The following is a 23,160-nucleotide window of genomic DNA, read 5'->3' as shown; positions in this document are numbered from 1 at the left end:
ATGGAAGGAGTGTAAAAGAAAAACCTAAACCGACTCCTTGAACCGAAAATTTCAGGTCATTTTGATGTGGCGGTGATGGAGCCCGGCAGCGTAATTCCTTGTGTTTCTTCCCATGCCACCTCTCCAATCCCCTGTTCTCAGTGAATCCTGATCTCTCAGCCACCACACGTTCATCTCCACTCATCCTGCATTGTCGTAGCTCCTCCTCGAGGCGAATTTTAATTAATACAGCAAACACAACCAAACCAAGGAACTTGTATTTTGCCTAGATGGCAATTTTAGCGCAACTTTAAAGCTTATTAGCACAATATCGTGCCTTTTGATTTCGCCTAAGATCCGGCCTGCATGCACAGCAGCTCACTAGTTTACATTACATTATAACTTTAACTATGGCATTTCATTGATGGAATCAAGTAAAAGGCGGTCGAAGGTGGCCCGCCAGTGAGCTAGAATCAAAATGTCACACTGACAGGGTCGAAATTTCGGGCAAAAATCACTTAAAATCAGGGCAAACTTCGACCCTTATGTTTGTTCTTTAGGCATCCAAGATATACCGTCTGCAGCCTCAATCACACTAATTCTAACACCGGTGAAAACAAAATCTTGGTTTTTGTGAAAAATAGCGATGACGCATAATTTACGAGAAATTAGCGACGAAAATTCGGGCTTAGAAAAAGCCATAAATCAAAAAGAAGATAAAGGAGTGGAGCTTGGCTAACCAAGGAGAAAAAAAACAAGAAAAGAGACCGTTGGAGTTTGTGTACCATTCCTTTAGCCGGAGTTGCTCCTACAAAGGGAGGTTTTCCATCCTCACTGCACCGGCAGAGGTAGTCGCTACTTTCGGGGTTGTCTTGTGGACAAGAGAAACCCTCCTTTGGTTCTTTCTTTTAAACATAGAAGAAAATAAAAAAAGGAAAAAGAAAATAAAAAATTTTGAAAAATATTAAAATATTATTAAAAATTATCCATATCAATGCCGACCATGCCACGTAAGATGGCCAGTGTTTATGCCATCGATTTCCGGCCAAAATTGATCAGATGGACTCGATTGACAAAATGCAAAAATATTTATGATTCAATTGGCAAAATTAAAAAAATTGTGTCTGCTAACAATATAGGAAAAATGAATGCTAACAATATTACAAACCCAAGTTTTTTCATTTAGCATCAAAACATCACCAAAAACAACAGTTTGTCAAAAACATGAAGTTAACTTAGAACGACAGTTACAAATACAAACACAAATCAAATACAAATCACTCTCTTCTTTTCTTAGAGGATGGATGTGTAATTGAGGGTTCAAGATTAACGTTAAGCACATCATAACACTACATGAAATGTAGAGTATGTTCGATTCTGTTTAGATAATTTCGAAAATCAATCTACATGGTTTGAAGAAAATTTGTTAGCTCAATCATATGTTCAATAAGGCTTCTAACATTATTTTTCAGCTTAATCAATTCAGAAGATTCTTTATGCCTTTCCCCTCGTCTAGAAGAGTTCCCCTGAGTTTTATCCTCCTTTCTCTTTATACTCTTCCCTTTCCCATTAAGCTCTTCATCTTGAGTTCTAGGAAATTCTACTGTAGGAAAGGAAACTGAAATTCCTAGAACTCAAGATGAAGAGCTTAATGGGAAAGGGGAGAGTATAAAGAGAAATGAGGATAAAACTCAGGGGAACTCTTCTAGAGGAGGGGAAAAGCATAAAGAATCTTCTGAATTGATTGAGCTGAAAAAAAATGTTAGAAGCCTTACTGAACATATGATTGAGCTAGCAGATTTTCTTCAAACAATGCAGATTGATTTTCGGAATTACCTAAACAGAATCGAACATACTCTACATTTCATGAAGTGTTATGATGTACTTAAAGCTAATCTTGAACCCTTAATTACACATCCATCCTCCAAGAAAAGAATAGAGTGATTTGTATTTGATTTGAGTTTGTATTTGTAACTGTCGTTCTAAGTTAACTTCATGTTTTTGACAAACTTTGATGTTTCTGGTGATGTTTTGATGCTAACCGAAAAAACTTGGGTTTGTAATATTGTTAGCATTCATTTTTCCTATATTGTTAGCAGACACAAATATTTTAATTTTACCAATTGAGTCATAAATATTTTCGCATTTTGTCAATCGAGTCCATCTGGTCAATTTTGGCCGGAAATCGATGACATAAACACCGGCCATCTTACGTGGCATGGTCGGTATTGATGTTGATAATTTTTAATAATATTTTAATATTTTTCAAAATTTTATTTTCTTTTTCCTTTTTTTCTTTTCTTCTATTTTTAAAAGAAAGAACCAAAGGAGGGTTTCTCTTGTCCACAAGACAACCCCAAAAGTAGCGACTATCTCTGCCGGTGCGGTGAGGATGGAAAACCTCCCTTTCTAGGAGCAACTCCGGTTAAACGGATGGTACACAAACTCCAACGGTCTCTTTTCTTGTTTTTTTTCTCCTTGGTTAGCCAAGCTCTAATCCTTTATCTTCCTTTTGCTTTATGGCTTTTTCTGAGCCCGAATTTTCGTCGCTAATTTCTCGTAAATTATGCGTCATCGCTATTCTTCACAAAAACCAAGATTTTGTTTTCACCGGTGTTAGAATTAGTGTGATTGAGGCTGCAGACGGTATATCTTGGATGCCTAAAGAACAAACATAAGGGTCGAAGTTTGCCCTAATTTTAAGTGGTTTTTGCCCGAAATTTCGACCTTGTCAGTGTGACATTTGGATTCTAGCTCACTGGTAGGCCATTCGATTGCCTTTTACTTGATTCCATCAATGAAATGCCATAGTTAAAGTTATATTGTAATGTAAACTAGTGAGCTATTGTGCATGCAGGCCGGATCTTAGGCGAAATCAAAAGGCACGATATTGTGCTAATAAGCTTTAAAGTTGCGCTAAAATTGCCATCTAGGCAAAATACAAGTTCCTTGGTTTGGCCGTGTTTGCTGTAGTAATTAAAATTAATTTATGTATATGTAATTTCAGAATTAGTTCTGAATTTTGGCAGTTTGGAGCTTTATAATAAAGTTGTAGACTGAAATCTAGTTAATTAGTGAAATCTTACACTTCTATTCAGCTCGATGATCCGATTTTTTTTGTGAACCTTATCAATATTAAATTAATATGCAAGTTTGTTTACCTTGTTGTTGGTATACTTAATCCTTTTGCTCTTATAGGCGAATGTCTGCCAAAAATGTGGGGATAATGTCTTCGATGTTGCTTTGATCTATTGTGACGACTGCCAAAATATATTGTTCATGGGTAAGTTCGTTCTCACATCCTTTACAATCATATCACGTAATCCTGGGCAACTGCGCTCGCAGATGTGCACACGGTAGTCGCTAATAGATGTGCGTGCCTGTATGCATGCATGCACATGAATGTACATGTGTGGAGATTTATACAAGGTATTAGTTCAACCCGAAATTTGCTCTAGCTAGTTGAGGAAATCATGGTGATTTACAAGCCTGTCAAATTCTTAAAATCTCATCATTCCCCACCTATTGCTACTAGTGAAAGCCTCACAATTCTCCAACTTTATGTCCAAAAGGCATACAGAGATTTTAAGAATTTTATAGGCTTGTAAATTACCATGATTTTCTCAACTAACTAGAGCAAGTTTTTGGAAGAAGTAATACCTTGTATAAATCTCCACACATGCGCATTCACATACATGCATGCATACGGGCGCGCACATGTATCAGGTAGTACTGTGTGCACATATGCAAGCGTGGTTGCCTAGGATTTCGTGATGTAATTATAGAGGATGTAAGGGCAAACTTACCGGTGAATAACATATTTTTACGGTGGTCAAAATAGATCAAAGAAACATTGAAGCCATTGTCCCCACATTGTTGGCAAACAATTGACTGCGGCAACAAAAGGACAAAGTATATTAACAACAAGGTAAACAAACTTGTATTTTAATCTAATATTGGTAAGTTTCACAAAAAAACTGGATGTTCGAGTTGAATAGAAGTACGCGATTTCACTATTTACCAAATCTAAGTCTACAACTTGATTATAAAGCTCTAACCTGCCAAAATTCAGCAACTAATTTCGAAATTTAAATTCTTAACTACTTAAAAGCTCTATATACATAATTTTAAATACTACAAGAAACGCGGCCAAACCAAGGAACCCATATTTTGCCCAAATTGTAATTTCAGCCCAACTGTAGAACTTATCAGTGTAATACCATGCCTTTTGATTTCATTAAAGATCTAACTCGCATGTGCAGCAGCTCGCTAGTTAACAGTACAAGATAACTTTAACTACCTTTGCCACCTGGCATTTCATCAATGGAATCAAGTGATGAGGCAGTCGAAGGTGCCCCGCCAATAACAGTGAGCTGAAATAAGAATATCGCAATGAAAAAGTCAAAATTTCGATCAAAAACCACTCAAAATCGGCCTAATATCCTAAAAAATCTCCAACTTTAACTTTTGTCCACATTCTACCTTTTGTCTCATAAAAAAATCTCCAACTTTAAATCATGTCCCAACTCTATCCTAATTTTTTTTGTCCCATAAAAAACCCCAAACTTTAGGTCAAATCCCAAATAAACTCAGACATTTATAATGTAAGAAAAAAACATTAACTGAACTTTCATGGAAATACAAATATCTAGTACATTAATCTCTACGCAGTCCTAGAGATTTTACATGACTAAGAAAAACATCTCTAGCTGTTATCATACTATGCATAGATATGTACTGCACGTTCACATCTTTTCGTGCAGCCATGTTTTTATCAAAATTATACTTAGTATATATATGTTTGGTATTACAATGAAATTTAGGATCCTTAGTGTAAGTAATTGCTGCTTGGCTATCACAATTAACCAATAATGAATTTGCAGTATTCTTAGTAACATCTAAGTGATCCAAAACTCTCTTAAGCTAAACACCCTCTTGTATTGCTGCTGACAGTGCTACGAATTCGGCTTCCATTGTAGACAAGGCCATACAAGTTTGCTTCTCGCTACTCCAAGATTTGGCACCATTATTTAGTAAGAACACAAATCTAGGAGTAGACTTCTTTTTGTCTAAATCTCCTGCCCAATCAGTATCAGTATAGCCTTCAAGGTGCAGATTTCTTCCTTAATAACTTAGCGAATAATAGGCAGTACCCTTCAAATACCTCAGGATTCTTTTGACGGCAGTCCAATGTACTTCACCTGGATTGGATTGGTGTCTACTTACCATTCCAACTGCAAAACAAATGTCAAATCTTGTACACATCATAACGTACATTAAGCTTCCAACAGCACTAGTATATGGAACATGTTTCATTCGTTCTTTTTCTTGTGGAGTCTCAGGACACATTATACGGCTCAATCCTTCACCTTTTGCAAAAGAAGTAACTATAGGTTTGTAGTCTTGAATATGAAATCATTCAAGAACTTTATTTATATACGTTTCTTGTGAAAGAGATAATGATCTCTTTGACCGATCTCTTGAAATCTTAACACCAAGAATATACGCAACTTCACCCATATCTTTCATTTCAAAATTGGAAAATAGCCAATTCTTGACCGTATTAACAAACTTCATATTACTCCCGGCAATTAGTATATCATCCATATATAATGATAAGATCACAAATTGATCTTTGGATCTTTTGATATATACACAATGATCTTCATCGATCATCATAAAATCATACGCCATTATGGCGTTATGAAAACGTATATACCAGTGTTTCAAAGACTGCTTAAGCCCATATATCGATCTTAAAAGTCGACATACCTTTTGTTCTTAGCCATTTGTAACGAAACCAACGAGTTGTTCCATATAGATTTATTCATCTAATACTCCATTGAGAAAAGCAATCTTTACATCCATTTAATGTAATTCAAGATCCATACTGGCCATTATTGCCAAAATAAAGCGAATTGAAGTAAATTTCACCACAAGAGAAAAAGTTTCTTCATAATTAATTGAGTCATCAGCTTTACGTTTTATTTTGAGAATCCACTTGTTCCCAATGGCTTTGCGTCCTTTTGGGAGATCCACCAATTCCCAAACTCAGTTGAATTTCATTGACTCCATTTCTTCTTCCATTGCTTGCATCCACTTTTCCTTATCAAGGCATGTTAGAGCCTCATTTGCATTCCTCGGCTCATCCTCTTCTTGTGGAGCAACCATGAAAGTTTCCTCTTCAATATCGAAACGTTGACGGGGAATGCTTCTACAACTTGTTCGCCGTATTGGAGACGGTGCACTCGGTGAATCACCATGCTCCATTACGCTCCCACTTGGATTAGATAATGGTGGCAACGTCTCATTAAATGGTTGCAATTGAGATTTGTTCGAATTTAATTCCCCACTTCTCACATTGCTCCCACTTGGATGAGATAATGGTATAGCAACTCCAATAGTTTCATTTAGTTTCATTATCGCGATTCAAGGTTTCAAATAGAGAATAGTCTTCACCTATTTTGCCCTTTTTTGGAAATTCATTATTTAAGATTGTAACATCTCATTATTCAAATCCAGTTACACTTCCATTCTGTTGTTCACCCAAAAACACGTATCCTTTTGAGCGCTCAACTCTTTGTGCCACTTTGTCCCTTTTTCAAATGGTTTTCGTGTTGTTTTTCCCGCTAGGCAATGATCGCAAATAGGCAAATCAACTTTTTCAATATTGTCCATTAAGCCCTCTTTGGCTAATCTATTCATTCGTTGTTGGCCTATATGACCAAGTCTAACATGCCATACATTCACATCATTATCGTAAGAGTTAGGAGATGTGAATAAGGAATAGCAAACATTAACATCACTGTAGTTAATATCCAACACAATAAAACCATTTAGAAAATGTCCAAAACCATACATATTCATTCCTAAATACAAGTTAACACAATTGTTATGAAGGTTCAAATTAAAACAAAGCTTAGTCAAAACCAATGCAAAAACTAAATTCCGACGAATTTCTGGAGCATATAACACATCATGTAGGAACAAGGTGTGACCACCACACATGTTCAATTGGCATGTGCCAATCCCTTTAACTTCCGCTCTGGAATTGTTCCCCACATATATCCACTTTGCTCCCTGTGAAACTCGTCGCAACTCTACGATGTCATCTATGTCCTTCGCTACATAGTCCGTGGCTCCTAAGTCTACAGTTCACAAAGGATGAGATTCAGTTAGCAAAATAGAACTTAATACATTAGTGTACTGAGAGTTTCTACTTTCTTTGGCTCACCATAGTCGCGAGCAAAGTGACCATTCTTGCCACAGTTAAAAAATTTCACTTTTAAAATGTTCCTTCTAAAAGGATGTTTTCATTTCTCATGTTGGTTAAACATTGGTTTCTTTCCTAAAGAATTTGCTCCCTTGCCTTTCCACTTCTTGAACCCACCATAATGCTTGCGCTAGGAGCCCAAAGTTCCATGTGAGCTTGAACCAGATGTCGGATTCTGGTTTAGTCACCAGAAGGCGGTCCTCTTCCAGCTCAAGATGGCGCATAGCATCCTCAAAAGTCTTTATATTGGATGTGTGCTATGGGCACAAGTTGGATAGTTCGTGATTCGATTCTTTTGGGAGCAGGCAGCAAAGCTCGGACTTTTGTTTACATGGAAACAAATTTCTTCATGCACATATCTAAAATGTCTCGTCTACATCGGAGGAGATTTTGGTATTTTAATCAAGACTTGTGACTCCTCCATTGTAGCATATGTTGACCATGCACCAGTGAGGCGACGCCATCTGGATAGAGCGAAAGCACTAAGGACGCTAGATTTGTGGGGTTAAAGACCACGCTCGTTCTTCACCCCTTACGGTCTACACCTTTAACTACTTTAGAAAATGATTCGACATTCCATGTTGCCATTCATACACCTCGAGCATTAAGAGGGACTCTCGTTATTTGTCAGCCCTTCATAATTTATAGCCATTCAGCATCCTTCCTTATTTGTCGACCTCTCCTTATTTGTCGACCATTGGGGAGAGACCCTCCATCTTCGTTGGCCATTGGACTCGAGCGACCATCCTTATTTGTAGGCCATTGGGCATCTCTTATAAAAGGGGTGAGCACCGGTTGATACAAAACTATCAATCATCCCAAATTTAACTTGGAAAAGTAGCTTGCTAAAAAAAATAAGCCTTAGAATATGGAATGGAACAACTGAGTGGCTCATTAAATGTCATGGAGTACAAGGAGGATCAGGATGTAGAGGATGGTGTCAATACCACAGGCTTGTTGGAAGAAGTGGATCCCAATGATGCATGTGAGCATGTGGCGAACGGATGAGATTAGTTGGAGAAGGATATCCCGCCACATGCCCTCTCCAGCGCTCTGCTTGGTGATCTTGACAACGTCCTCGTTGCACTCCTTAGGGATGTCGGCAACCTCATTGATGCTGGTGAGCCGGAGTGCGGCCTCCTTACCTGGCGAGGAAGTGATTCGTGTTGCCTAGGTAGCCTTGCATGATGAGCCACCGGAGATTCCGACCTAATGAGGACCCCGATGACGACCAGGACCAAGGAGATTGCTCCCATGCTGAGCTTGACACGCCACCCAAGGTTGAAATAGAGCTTGGAGAAGACGTAGATGGAGATGTAGTCAGCATGGTACCGACATTGATGACCACCTGAACCACCGAAACGATGTATAAAAAAGCAATTGCCTTTCTAATTTTTATTTTTCCCGAAACAAGAATAATGCAACTTCAACATGCAGAAGACAAAAGTTGATGACGAATAAAAAAAATGGAAAAGATGCTACAAAATTAGGAGGAAAAAAGAAAAGAAAATGAGTTAGTACCTCAGGGAATGGGGTAAAGAAGCCGCGGGAGAAGGCAAAAGAGACCTCGGCGATGTAGACAGGTGTAATCAATGTCGAAGTTAGCGACGGTGAGGCCCAACACGAGGAAGGTGTAGTCACGGGCAAAGCCCATGTTGGACAGTTGTGATTGGATTCCTTGAGAGCAGGCAGCAAAGCTCGGAGTTTCGTTTACGTGGAAACAAACTTCTTCATGTACATATCGAAAACGTCTCATCTGCATGGGAGGAAATTTTGGGATTTTAATCAAAACTTGTACCTCCTCCAATGTAGCGTCTATTGACCATGCACCAGTGAAGAGATGCCATCTGGATAGAGCGAAAGCACTAACGACGCTGGATTTTTTGGGGTTAAAGACCACGCTCGTTCTTCACCCCTTACAGTTTATAGCTTTAAGTACTTTAGAAAATGATTCCAGATTCCCTATTGCCCTTCTTATTCGTCGAGCATTAGAAGGGACTCTCCTTGTCTGTCGGCCCTTCCTAATTTATGTCCATTTGGTATCTTTCCTTATTTGTCGACCTCTCCTTATTTGTAGACTACTGGGGAGAGACCCTCCGTCTTTGTCGGCCATTATGATCGAGAAACCGTCCTTATTTGTCGGCCACTGGGCATCTCTTATAAAAGGGGTAAGCATCGGTTGATGCAAAAAAATCAATCATCCAAAATTCAACTTGGAAAAGTAGGGCGTGCATGATAACCATTCTATTTCTCTGTTTTTCTATTTTTCTATTCCCCGAAATAGGTTTGGAACAAAAATCTGTTTGGTAATGCAATTTCATTTTTCAATTTCTGAAACAAACTTTTAATCCAGAAATAGGTTTGGCAAAAAAATGAGAAGTAAAAATTTTCTAATTTTCTAATTCTAGAACAAAAGGAAAAATAAAAACTCTTCTCGTTGCTCGCCCTTGCCTCCGGTCGCCAGCCGGCCAGCAATGACACCCCCCGCAGCCAATGACTGCCACCCGCCCGTTATCGGGCCGCCTCCCACCCCCTACCAATCGCTGCGGCCGCCCGACAACTACCATCGCCGGCCACCGCAACCCCTCACCGGCCACCACCAGTAGATGAATGGAAAAGAGCGTAAGAGAGAGAAATTTTGTGTCGTTATTAAACAAATTTCTGTTATAGGAGAAGAAATTTTGTGTCGTTATCAAACATGCATCTTTGTTCAAAAACTTTCTAAGGAATAGGCAAAAATCTATTTCTCGAATAGAATGGTTATCATTCGCGCCCATATCTTGCTAAAAAAGCAAGCCTTGGAATATGGAATGAAACAACTGAGTGGCTCATTAAACGTCACAGAGTACAATGAGGACCAGGATGTAGAGGATGGTGTCAATGCCACAGGCCTATTGGAAGAAGTGGATCCCAACAATGCAGATGAGAATGTGGCGGACGAACAGGTTAGTTGGAGAAGGAGATCTCGCGACACATCCTCTCGTCATGTGCTCTCTCCGATGCTCTGCTTGGTGATCTTAACAACACACTCATTGCACTCCTTAGGGATGTCAGCAGCCTCATTAATGTCAGCAAGTCGGAGTGCAGCCTCCTTCTGGGAGTCGAAGGTCCTAGTGAGGAAGTGCTTTGTGTTGCCTAGGCGGCCTTGCATCACGAGCCATCGAGGATTCCAACTTGACGAGTACCTCGATGACAAAAAGGACCAAGGAGATTGCTCCCATATTGAGCTTGACAAGCCACCGAAGGTTGAAGTGAAGCTTGGACAAGGCACAGATGGAAATGTAGTCAACATGGTGCCGACATTGATGAACACCTGAACCACCAAAATGATGTATAAAAAAGCAATCGCCTTTCTAATTTTTACTTTTCCCGAAACAAGAACAATGAAAGTTCAACATGAAGAAGACAAAAGTTAATGACAAATAAAAAAATGAAAGAGATGCTACAAAATTAGGGGGAAAAAAAGAAAAGAAAATGAGTTGGTACCCTGGGGAAGGAGGTAAAGAAGCCGCGGGAGAAGGTAGAGGAGACCTCGGCGATGTAAACGGGGGTGATCATGAAGGTGTGGTTAATGTCGATGTTAGTGACGTCGAGGCTCAACATGAGGAAGGTGTAGTCATGAGTGAAACCCATGTTGGACGATTGTGATTGGATTCCTTGGGAGCAGGCAACAAAGCTCGGAGTTTGGTTTATGTGGAAACAAACTTCTTCATGCACATATCAAAAACGTCTCGTCTGCATGGAAAAGATTTCAGAATTTTAATCAAAACTTGTGCCTCCTCCAATGTAGTGTCAATTGACCATGCACCAGTGAGGAGACGCAATGTGTATAGAGCGAAAGCACTAAGAATGCTGGATTTTTGGGGTTAAAGACCACGCTCGATGTTAACCCCTTACGGTCTACACCTTTAAGTACTTTAGAAAATGATTCCACATTCCCTGTTACCCTTCTTATTCGTCGAGCATTAGAAGGGAATATCCTTATTTGTCGGCCCCTCCTAATTTATGGCCACTTGGCATCCTTCCTTATTTGTCAACCTCTCCTTATTTACCATTAGGGAGAGTCCCTCCGTCTTTGTCGGCCATTGGAATCAAAGGACCGTCCTTATTTGTCGGCCACTGTGCATCTCTTATAGAACGGGTAAGCATCGGTTAATGCAAAATAATTAATCATTCCTAAATCAACTTGGAAAAGTAGCTTGCTAAAAAAAATGCCTTGGAGTACGAAATGGAACAACTGAGTGACTCATTAAACGTCATGGAGATGGAGGACCGCAATTTAGAGGATGGTGTCAATACGACAGGCCTGTTGAAAGAAATGGATCCCAACAATGCAAATAAGCATGTGGCGGACAGACGGGTCAGTTGGAGAAGGAGATCTCGCCACATGCACTCTCCGGCACTCTGCTTGGTGATCTTGACAATATCCTCGTTGCACTCCTTAGGGATGTCAGAAGCCTCATTGATGTTGGCGAGCCGGAGTGCAGCTTTCTTCTTGGAGTCGGAGGTCCTGGCGAGGAAGTGCTTTGCGTCGCATAGGCAACCTTGCAAGATGAGCCACCGAGGATTTCAACTTGACGAGGACCACGAGCAAGACCAAGGAGATTGCTCCCATGCTGAGCTAGACACACCACCCGAGGTTGAAGTGGAGCTTGGAGAAGGCGTAGATGGAGAAGTAGCCAATATGGTGATGACATTAATGAACACCTGAATCACCGAAACGATGTATAAAAAGACAATCGCCTTTCTAATTTTCATTTTTCCCTAAACAAAAACAATGCAAGTTTAACATGAAGAAGACAAAAGTTGATGACAAATAAACAAATGAAAAATATGCTACAAAATTAAAGGGGAAAAAACGAAAAGAAAATGAGTTAGTACCTAGGGAAGGAGGTAAAGAAGCCACGGGAGAAGGCAAAGGAGACCTCAATGATGTAGACGGGGGCGATCATGAAGGTGTAGTCAACGTCAATATTAGAGACGGCGAGACCCAACATGAGGGAGGTGTAGTCACAGGCGAAACCCACGTTGGACGGTTGTGATTGGATTCCTTGGGAGCGGGCAACAAAGCTCGGAGTTTCGTTTACATGGAAATAGACTTCTTCATGCACATATCGAAAACGTCTCATCTGCATGGGAGGAGATTTCGAGATTTTAATCAAAACTTGTGCCTCCTCCAATATAGCGTCTATTGACCATGCACCAGTGAGGAGACGCCATGTAGATAGATCGAAATCACTAAGGATGCTGGATTTTTGGGGTTAAAAACCATGCTCGTTCTTCACACCTTACGGTCTACAGCTTTAAGTACTTTAGAAAATGATTCCGCATTTCCTGTTACCCTTCTTATTCGTCGAGCATTAGAATGGACTATCCTCATTTGTCGGCCTTGCCTAATTTATGGCCCTTCGACATCCTTCCTTGTTTGTCGACCTCTCCTTATTGGTAGACCATTGGGGAGGGACCCTCCGTCTTTTTTGGCCATTGGGATTGAGAAACCATCCTTATTTATCGGCTACTGGGCATCTCTTATAAAAGGCGTAAGATTTGATTGATGCAAAACAATCAATCACCCCTAATTCAACTTGGAAAACTAGCTTGCTAAAAAGAAAGGTCTCGAAATACAGAATGGAACAACTGAGTGGCTCATTAAACGTTATTAAGTACATGGAGGACCACGATTTAGAAGATGGTGTCAATGCCACATGCTTCATGGAAAAAAGTGGATCCTAACTATCCAATTGAGCATGTGGTGGACGGACATATCAGTTGGAGAAGGAGATCCTGCATCCTCTCGCCACATGCCCTCTCTAATGCTCTGCTTGGTGATCTTGACAACATCCTCATTGCACTCCTTTGGGATGTCGGCAGCCTCATTGATATTGGCGAGCCGGAGTGCGGCCTCCTTCTTGGAATCGAATGTCCTGGGGAGGAAGTGATTTGCGTCGCCTAGGCAGCCTTGCATGATGAGCCACCAAGGATTTCGACTTGACGAGGATCCCAATGACGACCATGACCAAGGAGATTGCTCCCATGCTGAGCTTGACACGCCACCCAAGGTTGAAGTGGAGCTTTGAGAAGGCGTAAATGGAGATGTAGCCAACATGGTGCCGACATTGATGAACACCTGAACCACTGAAATGATGTATAAAAAAGCAATCGCCTTTCTAATTTTCATTTTTTCCCAAACAAGAACAATGCAAGTTCAACATGAAGAAAATAAAAGTTGATTACAAATAAAAAAATGAAAAAGATGCTACAAAATTAAAGGAGAAAAATAGGAAAAAAAAATGAGTTAGTACCTTAGGAAAGGAGGTAAAGAAGCCACGGGAGAAGGCAGAGGAGACATCAATTATGTAGACGGGGGCGATCATGAAGGTGTAGTCAACGTCAATTTTAGCGACAGTGAGGCCCAACACAAGGAAGGTGTAGTCACGGGCGGAACCTACGTTGGACGATTGTGATTGGATTACTTAGGGGCAGGCAGCAAAGCTCGGAGTTTCGTTTACGTGGAAATAGACTTCTTCATGCACATATCGAAAATGTCTCATCTGCATAGGAGGAGATTTCGGGATTTTAATCAAAACTTATGCCTCCTCCAATGTAGCGTCTATTGACCATGTACCAGTGAGGAGACACCATGTAGATAGAGTGAAAGCACTAAGGATGCTGGATTTTTGGAGTTAAAGACCACGCTCGTTTTTCACCCCTTACGATCTACAACTTTAAATACTTTAGAAAATGATTCCACATTCTCCTTGCCCTTCTTATTCATCGAGCATTAGAATGGACTATCCTTATTTGTCAACCCTTCCTAATTTACGGCCCTTTAGCATCCTTCCTTATTTGTCGACCTCTCCTTATTTGTGGACCATTGGCGAGAGACCCTCCGTCTTTGTCAGCCATTGGGATCGAGAGACCGTCCTTATTTGCCGGCCATTAGGCATCTATTATAAAAGGGGTAAGCACTGGTTGATGCAAAACAATCAATCACCCCTAGTTCAACTTGGAAAAGTTGCTTGCTAAAAATAAAAGGCCTTGGAATACGGATTGGAAAAACTGAGTGGCTCATTAAACGTCATGGAGCACATGGAGGACCACGATTTTGAGGTTGGTGTCAATGCCACAGGCCTACGTGAAGAAGTGAATCCCAACGATGCAGATAAGCATTTGGCGGATGGACAGGTTAGTTGGAGAAGAAGATCCCGCCACACGTCCTCTCGCCACATGCCCTCTCCGGCACTCTGCTTGTGATCTTGACAACATCCTCATTGCACTCCTTAGGGATGTCGGCAGCCTTATTGATATTGGCGAGCTGGAGTACAGCTCCTTGGAGTCGGAGGTCCTGGTGAGGAAGTGCTTCGCGTCACCTAGGCAGCCTTGCATGATGAGCCACCGGGGATTCAGACTTGACGGACCCCGATGACAAACAAGACCAAGGAGATTGCTCCCTTGTTGAGCTTGACACATCACCCCAGGTTGAAGTGTAGCTTAGAGAAGGCGTAGTGGAGATATAGCCAACGTGGTGCCGACATTGATGAACACCTGAACCACCGAAACGATGTATAAAAAAGCAATTGCCGTTCTAATTTTCATTTTTCCCAAAACAAGAACAATGCAAATTCAACATGAAGAAGACAAAAGGTGATAACAAATAAAATATGAAAAAGATGCTACAAAATTAAGGGGAAAAAAAAAGAAAAGAAAATGAGTTGGTACCTTAGGGAATGAGGTAAAGAAGCCACGGGAGAAGGCAGAGGAGACCTCAACGATGAGCCATTGGGGATTCCAACTTGACGAGGACTCCGATTACGAGCAGAACCAAGGAGATTGCTCCCATGCTAAGCTTGACACGCCACCCGAGGTTGAAATGGAGAAAGCTTAGATGGAGATGTAGCCAACGAGGGTGCCGACATTGATGAATACCTTAACTACCGAAATGATGTATAAAAAAGCAATCGCCTTTCTAATTTTCATTTTTCCCGAAACAAGAACAATGAAAGTTTCACATGAAGAAAACAAAAGTTGATGATAAATAAATAAAAAAGAAGCAGATGCTACAAAATTAGGAAAAAAGAAAAGAAAAGAAAATGAGTTAGTACTTGAGGGATGGAGGTAAAGAAGCCGCAGGAGAAGGCAGAGGAGACCCCTGCGATGTAAACAGGGGCGATCATGAGGGTGTAGTCAACGTCGATGTTAGCGATGGCAGGACCAATACGAGGAAGCTGTAGTCACGGGCGAAGCCCATGAGGATGGGCGGGAAGAATAAAAAATAGCCCTTGCCAATAGGATTGTGGCCCTTGCCAACAAGATCGTGTAGCGGCGGCCAACCCTGTCATAGATTCGACCCGTAATCGTCGACTCGAGGAGCGAGAACATGTTGAGGATCTCTGTAAAGACGTCAGCCTACACGTTGGTTATCTTCAACTCCCTCTTTACGTATAGCATGCCCCGCTCATCACTCCTTTCCCTACCAACATTTAAAAAAAAATTCCTATATACCATCAAAATGTTACCACGTAAATAGTAACCATATACAAAATATTGAAAAAATAAAAAATAAAAGAAAATATTATGTTTTTCCAAATATATATGATGATATGAATGATGAGAAATAATAAGTGTGATGGACTTTATCTGAAATTAATTTTGTTGGCTAAAAAAAAAGTGGAGGATGTTTTTGAAATTAAGTAATTTTTTTTCTTCTTTTTTTTCTTTTTGCTTTTTTTTCATTTTATATGCATTAAAAAATGACCTTTGATAATAAATGTATCATTTTTCAGTAATAAAACTAGAAAAAAAAAGTACTATGACTAAGATATAATTTTATTTTATATTTTTGCAACAAAATTAAATTGCAAGAGATTGATTCACTGTATAAAAAATTAACTCGCAGAGATATATTTCCAAACTTCATGGGCGATCATGGGTTGAGTCTTCCCATGCTTCACAACATTGGAGAGAGGGGGCGACTAACCAAAATCGAGTAAAATGGAGGTCCTGTAAGCTGCTATAGCACATTTGAAGGAATACTTGTTCGGGTGTGGCTTCGCAAGAGGATCGAAGTCCTCGGTTGACTTCGGTTGGATGTTGCCGTCGACCTAAGGATCATTGCATGTCTATTATAATACCTACAAAGTAAGTCAATTGGCACTCAATCTGTAGTGAATAGCCGCAAGAGAAACTAGTGTTAAATTTAAAAATTCGGTTATAAAAGAGTAAGAGAAAAGCAAACTTACATCCATCAATTTTCGGGAGCTTCTTAAATCTCATCATTGGTTTTGCTTTCAATTAATATGAGTGATTGGTCCGGCGCTTCTAGATACTCAAGATTTTCCTCCCTTTCCCTCATATTTAATAGCCAAATGACTTCCTCGTCCTCCATGTGATCTATAACCTTTAACGAGCCACTCTGTTGTTCCATTCCAAATTCTAAGGCTTTTTTTAGCAAGCTACTTTTCCAAGTTGAATCATGGGGTGATCAATTATTTTGCATCAACCGCTGCTCACCCCTTTTATAAGAGATGCCCAATGACCGATAGATGAGGAGGGTCTCTTGACCCCAACGGGGTCTCTCCCAAATGTTTCAAAAATAAAGAGCGGTCGACATATAAGGAGGGATGCCCAATGGCCACAAATAAGAAGAAGTTGACAAATAAGGAGAGTCTATCCCAATAGCAAATGAATAAGGAGAGCAACAGGGAACTATGAATCAATTTCCAGAGTACTTAAAGCTGTAGACCATAACGGGTGATGAACAAGCATGATCTTCAGCCCCACAAATCCAGCATCCTTAGTGATTTTGCCCTATCCACATGGCGTCTCTTCACTGGTGCATGCTCAATAGACGCTACATTGGAGGAGGCGCAAGTTTTGATTAAAATTCCAAAATCTCCTCCCATACAGACAAGACGTTTTCGATATGTGAATGGAGAAGTTTGTTTCCAGGTAAACAAAACTCTGAGCTTCTCTGCCTGTTCCCAATGAATCGAATCAAAACCATCTAACATGTGCCCTATCGCTCATTAACCCCTAAGCAAAGACCATTGATATTTTGTGGACAAAACGTGCAGTAGCACACGGTGCCTGTTTGCCACATTAACCCCTAACTTACAATTCATAAAGACCGTTGATACATTGTTGGCAGCACATTAAAATTGTAGTAAAAATGACCCATTAAAATTGTTGTGTTGCACATTAACCCCTTACTTACAACTCATAAACACCGTTGATACAAGTCACAATCATGCATAGAAGAAATCATATCTACTGCAATTTGCATGCCCATATCTGAAACGCCTTGTCCGCATGGAAGGGGATTTAGGGATTTTAATCAAAATTTGCACCTCCTCCAATGTAGCGTCAGTTGAGCATGCACTAGTGAAGAGACACCATGTGGATAGGATGAAAGCACAAAGTACGTTTGTGGGTTGAATACCATCCTCAACCTTCACCTATTACAGATTATGGCATTAAGTACCCTGGAAAAATGATTCCATAGTACCTGTTGCCCACCTTATTCGTCGGCTATTGAGAGAGACTCTCCTTAATTTTCGGCCCCTCCTTATTTGTGGCCATGGGGCATCCCTCCTTATTTATCGACCTCTCATTATTTGTGGATCACTGGGAAAAGACCCTCCTTATTTGTCGGCCATTGGGCATCCCTCCTGACCTATCGACCCCTCTTTGTTTGTTGGCCATTGGGGTCGAGAAACCCTTCTCATTTATTGGCCACTGGCCATCCCTTGTAAAAGGGGTGAGCATCGTTTGATGCAAAACAATCGATCACCCTTGATTCAACTTGGAAAAGTAACTTGCTAGAAAACAAGTCTCGAAATTTGGAATTGAATAACGGAGTGGCTTATTAAACGTCAAGGAGTACACAAAAGAAAAACAGTTTGCTCAAAAATGAGGATGTCATTTAGCTATCGGTTATGAGGCAAAGGGAGGAAAATCTTGAATATATAGAAGCGCCGGACCAATCACTCATTGTAAATGAAAGTAACACCAATAATGAGATTCAAGAAGCTCCCGAAGGATTGATGGGTGTGAGTTTGCTTTTCTCCTCCTCTTTCATAGCCAGATTTTTAAACTTAACAAGAGTTTCTGATGCAGCTATACGTCATTAATTAAGTGCCAATTGACTTATTTTGCAAGTATTAGAAGACACTTGCAATGATCCCGAGGCTGACGGCAATGTCCAACCGAAATCAAATGAGGACTCCAATCCTCCAGCCAAACCACACCCAAAAAAGTACGCTTTCAAATGCGTCATCGCGACCTCCAAGACCTCCATTTTGCTCTCTCTCTCTCTCTCTCTCTCTCTCTCTCTCTCTCTCTCTCTCTCTCTCTCTCTCTCTCTCTCTCTCTCTCTCTCTCTCTCTCTCTCTCTCTCTCTCTCTCTCTCTCTCTCTCTCTCTCTCTCTCTCTGCGCGTCCAATGTTGTGAAGCATGGGAAGACTCACCCCATGGTTGTTAATCAAGTTTTGAAATATATCTCTGCAAATCAATTTTCCATACAGTGAATCAATCTCTTGCAACTTAATTATGTTGCAAAAAAAATCATAATTAAGTTTTATTTTAGTGATTGCAATTTTTTTCTAGCTTTATTACTGATAAAAATGATAGATCTATCGCCAAAGGTCATTTCTTTAATGCACGGCAAAGGAAAAAAAAAAAAGCAAAAAGTTAAAGAAATTACTTAATTTCGAAAACATCATCCACTTTTTTTAGCCAATCAGGTTAATTTGAGATAAAGTATATCACACTTAACTTATCTTATAATCATATACTTTTTTAAGATAAATTCAAAGAAAGAAAGAGGAAAATATGGCACACAATATTTTCTTTTATTTTTTCAATTTCTTGTATATAGTTACTATTTACGTGGTGATAAAAAAAATTAAATTTTCATGGAGATGGGAATGATGATTGGGGCGATGCTATGTGTAAAGAAGGAGCTAAAGATAACCAACGTGCAAGTTGAGGTCCTGACGGGGATCCTCAACATGTTCTTGCTCTCGAGTTGACGATTGCGAGGCGGATGTCCAATGGGATTGTGATCCTGATGACGAGAGCCATTTTCTTCTTCGGACCCCTCCTCATGGGCTTCACCTGCGATTACACCTTCCTCCTATCAGGCCGCGTCGTCGCTAACATCAGCATTGACTACACCTTCATGATTGCCCCCATCTACATGTCGATGTCTCCCTACCTACTTCCGCTGCTTCTTGACCTCATTCCTGAGGTCTTAACTCATTTTCTTTCTTTTTTTCCCTTAATTTTGTAGCATCTTTTTCTTTTTCTTTTTTAATTTGTCATCAATTTGTGACTTCTTTATGTTGATCGAAAATTAAAATTAGAAAGGTAATTGTTTTTTATACATCGTTGTCGCGACCCTTTTTTAGCAACACGGTCGAGGAAAAGACAGATTTAGAGATAATGCTAAGGGTGGCCAACAGTCTTCAATCGACGCAGATTCACCAAAACCCTTACCTCACGCAACGTTGAGGTTTTTCACTTAGATTTGTTTAAACCTATTAGATTCCAATATGATGACTCGCCACAAGTTTATTAGGGTCGGTCCGAAACCAAGTGAGATATGAGAGTATATCTCACTTCCCACGCAACAAAAGATCTAGGGCTGGGGACTTTATTACACTAGTTAGCTAAACTAATGTCATTTCGGTACCTGAACTTGATTATTTGTCAACTAACGTGTCCATGCAGTCTTTTTCCAATTATGAGTCCTAAAGTTCTTGTCAGCTAACTGTCCATGCAATGTTTTTATGTTCATTATGATCCTACAATAAAATCTAACCACTCAACTATGAAGATGAATCGCAACACAAAAAATAATATAAAAGTAATCACAACGAACACATCAAAAACCGCAATAAAGAACTCGTAAAATATACAATGCAGTAAAATAACCCGATACGAGTCAGGCAAAAAATATAATATGGCCTTTTCATTAAGCCCCGAGACAACAACCCGCGTGAACTTAGTTCAATTTATTTTCTAAAGGATTAACCTTCTTAGATTAAACTAAATCAAAGGTGTCCACTAAAACCCTAAACCATATGCACGCTAACTAAATGAAACTATGCTAATTTTTAGCCAATTCTAATACTAAAATCTAATAACCTAATCAAGGCCTATTTCTCTAACAAAATTTTCAATTTTTTTTATATTCAGGAATTTTTATATTTATTTTTTAAAAAAAAAAAATCTGGAAAATAGGGACTCAAGCCAAGCCCTTAAATGGACTTACTCCGTTATATCTATTTCAATTAAAACCTCACAAACCCAACTTCGAATAAAAGCTCACTCAAGCCCATTCTTTTGTCAAATCATGCTTAAGCCCACATTAAAGCCATCTTCCATCACAACCACACCAAGGTCAAAACCCTAACCCAATTTCTATTATCTTTGCTGAACCCTTTTTTTTTAATTTCTTTTCTTCTCTTTTATTATTCATTTCATTTCATTTTTCAATCCTATAATATATTTCTAGAACATGAATTTCTCCTCTTTTAACTTTCCGTCCCTCTCTTCTTTTTTATTCATGACTATACTGTCCGAACCATAACTCAACTCACACATCATTGATGCAAATTTTTACTTCCTGAACAACAAATCGCAAACACACTTCACCTGAGCAGTGAGCATGATGATTTTCATGGGGCCTTATCATGCCCGCCACGTGTATACAACCGGAATATGTAGTCAACATATCGAAAATGAATACGGGAAAAACACAACAATGATGGAAACACGGCAGAATTAACACTTGAGCAACAGCTCGATTGTTGGGTCTTGTTCATGGTAATTTGAGAGCTACGAAATGCGGTTTCCACATCAATCGTTAAATCGACAAGCAACACAAATCGACTCATGCATGATTCAAAACTAGTTAGGTTATGGTTGGGTTTACAAGATATATGGCTCTCGATTTAATCATGAAAAAGGACATATACATACATGAAGATGAGACAACCATATTGCAAGAAGCGAAACACTGAACGAATTTCACATGAGCCTCAATCACATTTATCGAACTTGATTAGCCATATTAGATTAAGAATATTCGTACCTGGTAGATGCGATGACCAGGAACACCGATTGAAGAGAGACCCCGAATTTATAAGACGACGTGGTCGCTGGTGGTTGAATGCTGCAGGAGAAGGATCGAGCAAAGTACAATTACTTCAAGGCTTTTCGGCTGCGAAACAGAGCCGAAACAGAGCATATTGCAACTGCCATCTTAGAAACTGAAGACGGCGAGGATCCATGCCTCGGACAGCTTGAAGACGAAGCAAATTTTCCATCCAGAAGATTTTTGGCTCTCGCTTCAATGGCCGATGCGTACGTACGAACATTTTTCTCTAAATCCTTAACTCCGGTGGCGAGCGGTTAAACGCGATCGCCGGCGAATACTAGCGATCGTAAATGGCGGATTTCAGTGCCGATCGTCGGCGAACGCTAGTGACCGTAATTCTGTATTCGAGCGTTCCTCTCTCGTGCTCTCTCTCAAGCCATGAATCGGAACAAAAATAATTGTCCTTCCTTCAGTTCTGCGCCCTCTTGACATTGATGATCCATGCTGACCGGCGGATACTCCATAACTTTCGGTCTCAGTACGCCGGCGATGAAGATCGGCGCCGGCGAGCCGAGTCACTTCACGCGGCTCCCGGCCGACAAACAGAGCAGCGCCGAGCTCCGATGCACGGCGTTAGAGATGAATCATAGAGGCGGCGGTGGTGAACAGCGTCTGGAGACGTCGGAAACAGCAAATCCCAAGAGAATCGCTCCCTTCGAGAGAGAGAGTTTCTCCGTCGGTTCGGCGTGTGCCCGGGAGCGTGCCGATCAGAAACTGATTCCGTCGTGCAAATGCCAGGTCAGCAACTTCCAGAAGGAACCGTGTAGGGCCACTTGGGGTTTTCGTTCCTCGAATTAACATGGGCTAATTTCGTTCAAGCTTAGTGGGCCAAAATGTTGAGATCGGGCATGGGGCGCGCGGAATGACTCGGGCTGGAAACGAATTGGACCAGTTTCTTTTATTATCATTTATTTTGATGTGCCGGCTAAAATTCATGCATCAATGATCGTTTCGGTGGTTCAGGCATTCATCAAGGTCAACACCCTCGTTGGCTACATCTACATCCGATGCCTTCTCCAAGCTCCATTTCAACCTCGGGTTGTGTTATGCTCAACGTGGGAGCAATCTCCCAGGTCCTGCTCGTTATCAAGGTCCTCGTCATGCTGGAATCTCCCGGTGGCAGCAATCTCAGGTTCTTTCTTTCATGAACAGAAAAGAAACTCTAGAGCAAGCAAATTTGGTCATTTGATTTGAGTCGGGTAATCTCTAGTGAATCAAATAAGGGTGAGACTCCTTTATTTGTCGATCATTGGGCATCCCTATTATTTGTTGTTCTTATTTTTTGACAGCATGAGATCGCGTCCCCAATTTTTATTGAGGGAGAGAGAGAGAGGCTGAGGATATGATGATGGCGGGAAGCAAACGCCGACATGGGGCTTCACAGTCATCATGCATATCATCCCTTTACTTTAGAGGATTCATATCCTTTCGAAAATGCAAAACTTACCTTACCAATTGAAATGCAAGAAATTCTATGGTACATTGTCTATTTTAAAATGAAGGACCTTATGGCAATTCATCGATTATGAAAAGTGCCTTCACATTCTTATTGAATATATCATGTAAGCCATGCTTTGCATGAATTTTATCTTTTATAATTTTTACGAGATTTGTATTGACTAAGGTTCCTATCCTAGTTTTACATGTTCGGCTTGTATGAAATTATTATATTTTTTAGGAATTATATTAATGACAATCGTCGTGAAATTTTAAATATGAGATAGACGAATAAGAAAAATAAAAAATA

General features: G+C 40.3%; 1 long non-coding RNA gene across 1 annotated transcript in view; it reads right to left on the bottom strand.

Moving 5' to 3' along the window:
• The window catches only part of LOC130137960 (uncharacterized), a 74,183-nt gene extending 54,875 nt beyond the window's left edge, over positions 1-19,308 (bottom strand). Inside the window, exon 1 of the long non-coding RNA XR_008816408.1 lies at positions 19,248-19,308. This is a non-coding gene — a long non-coding RNA (uncharacterized LOC130137960). The remainder of the gene's footprint in view (positions 1-19,247) is intronic.
• Between the last annotated feature and the right edge of the window lie 3,852 nt (positions 19,309-23,160).

The sequence above is a fragment of the Syzygium oleosum genome, unplaced genomic scaffold (assembly GCF_021117445.2).
Source record: "Syzygium oleosum isolate NSW1041296 unplaced genomic scaffold, Sole_v2.1 Sole_v2.04, whole genome shotgun sequence".
Taxonomy (NCBI): Eukaryota; Viridiplantae; Streptophyta; class Magnoliopsida; order Myrtales; family Myrtaceae; genus Syzygium; species Syzygium oleosum.
This window is presented reverse-complemented; position numbering and strand designations above follow the sequence as displayed.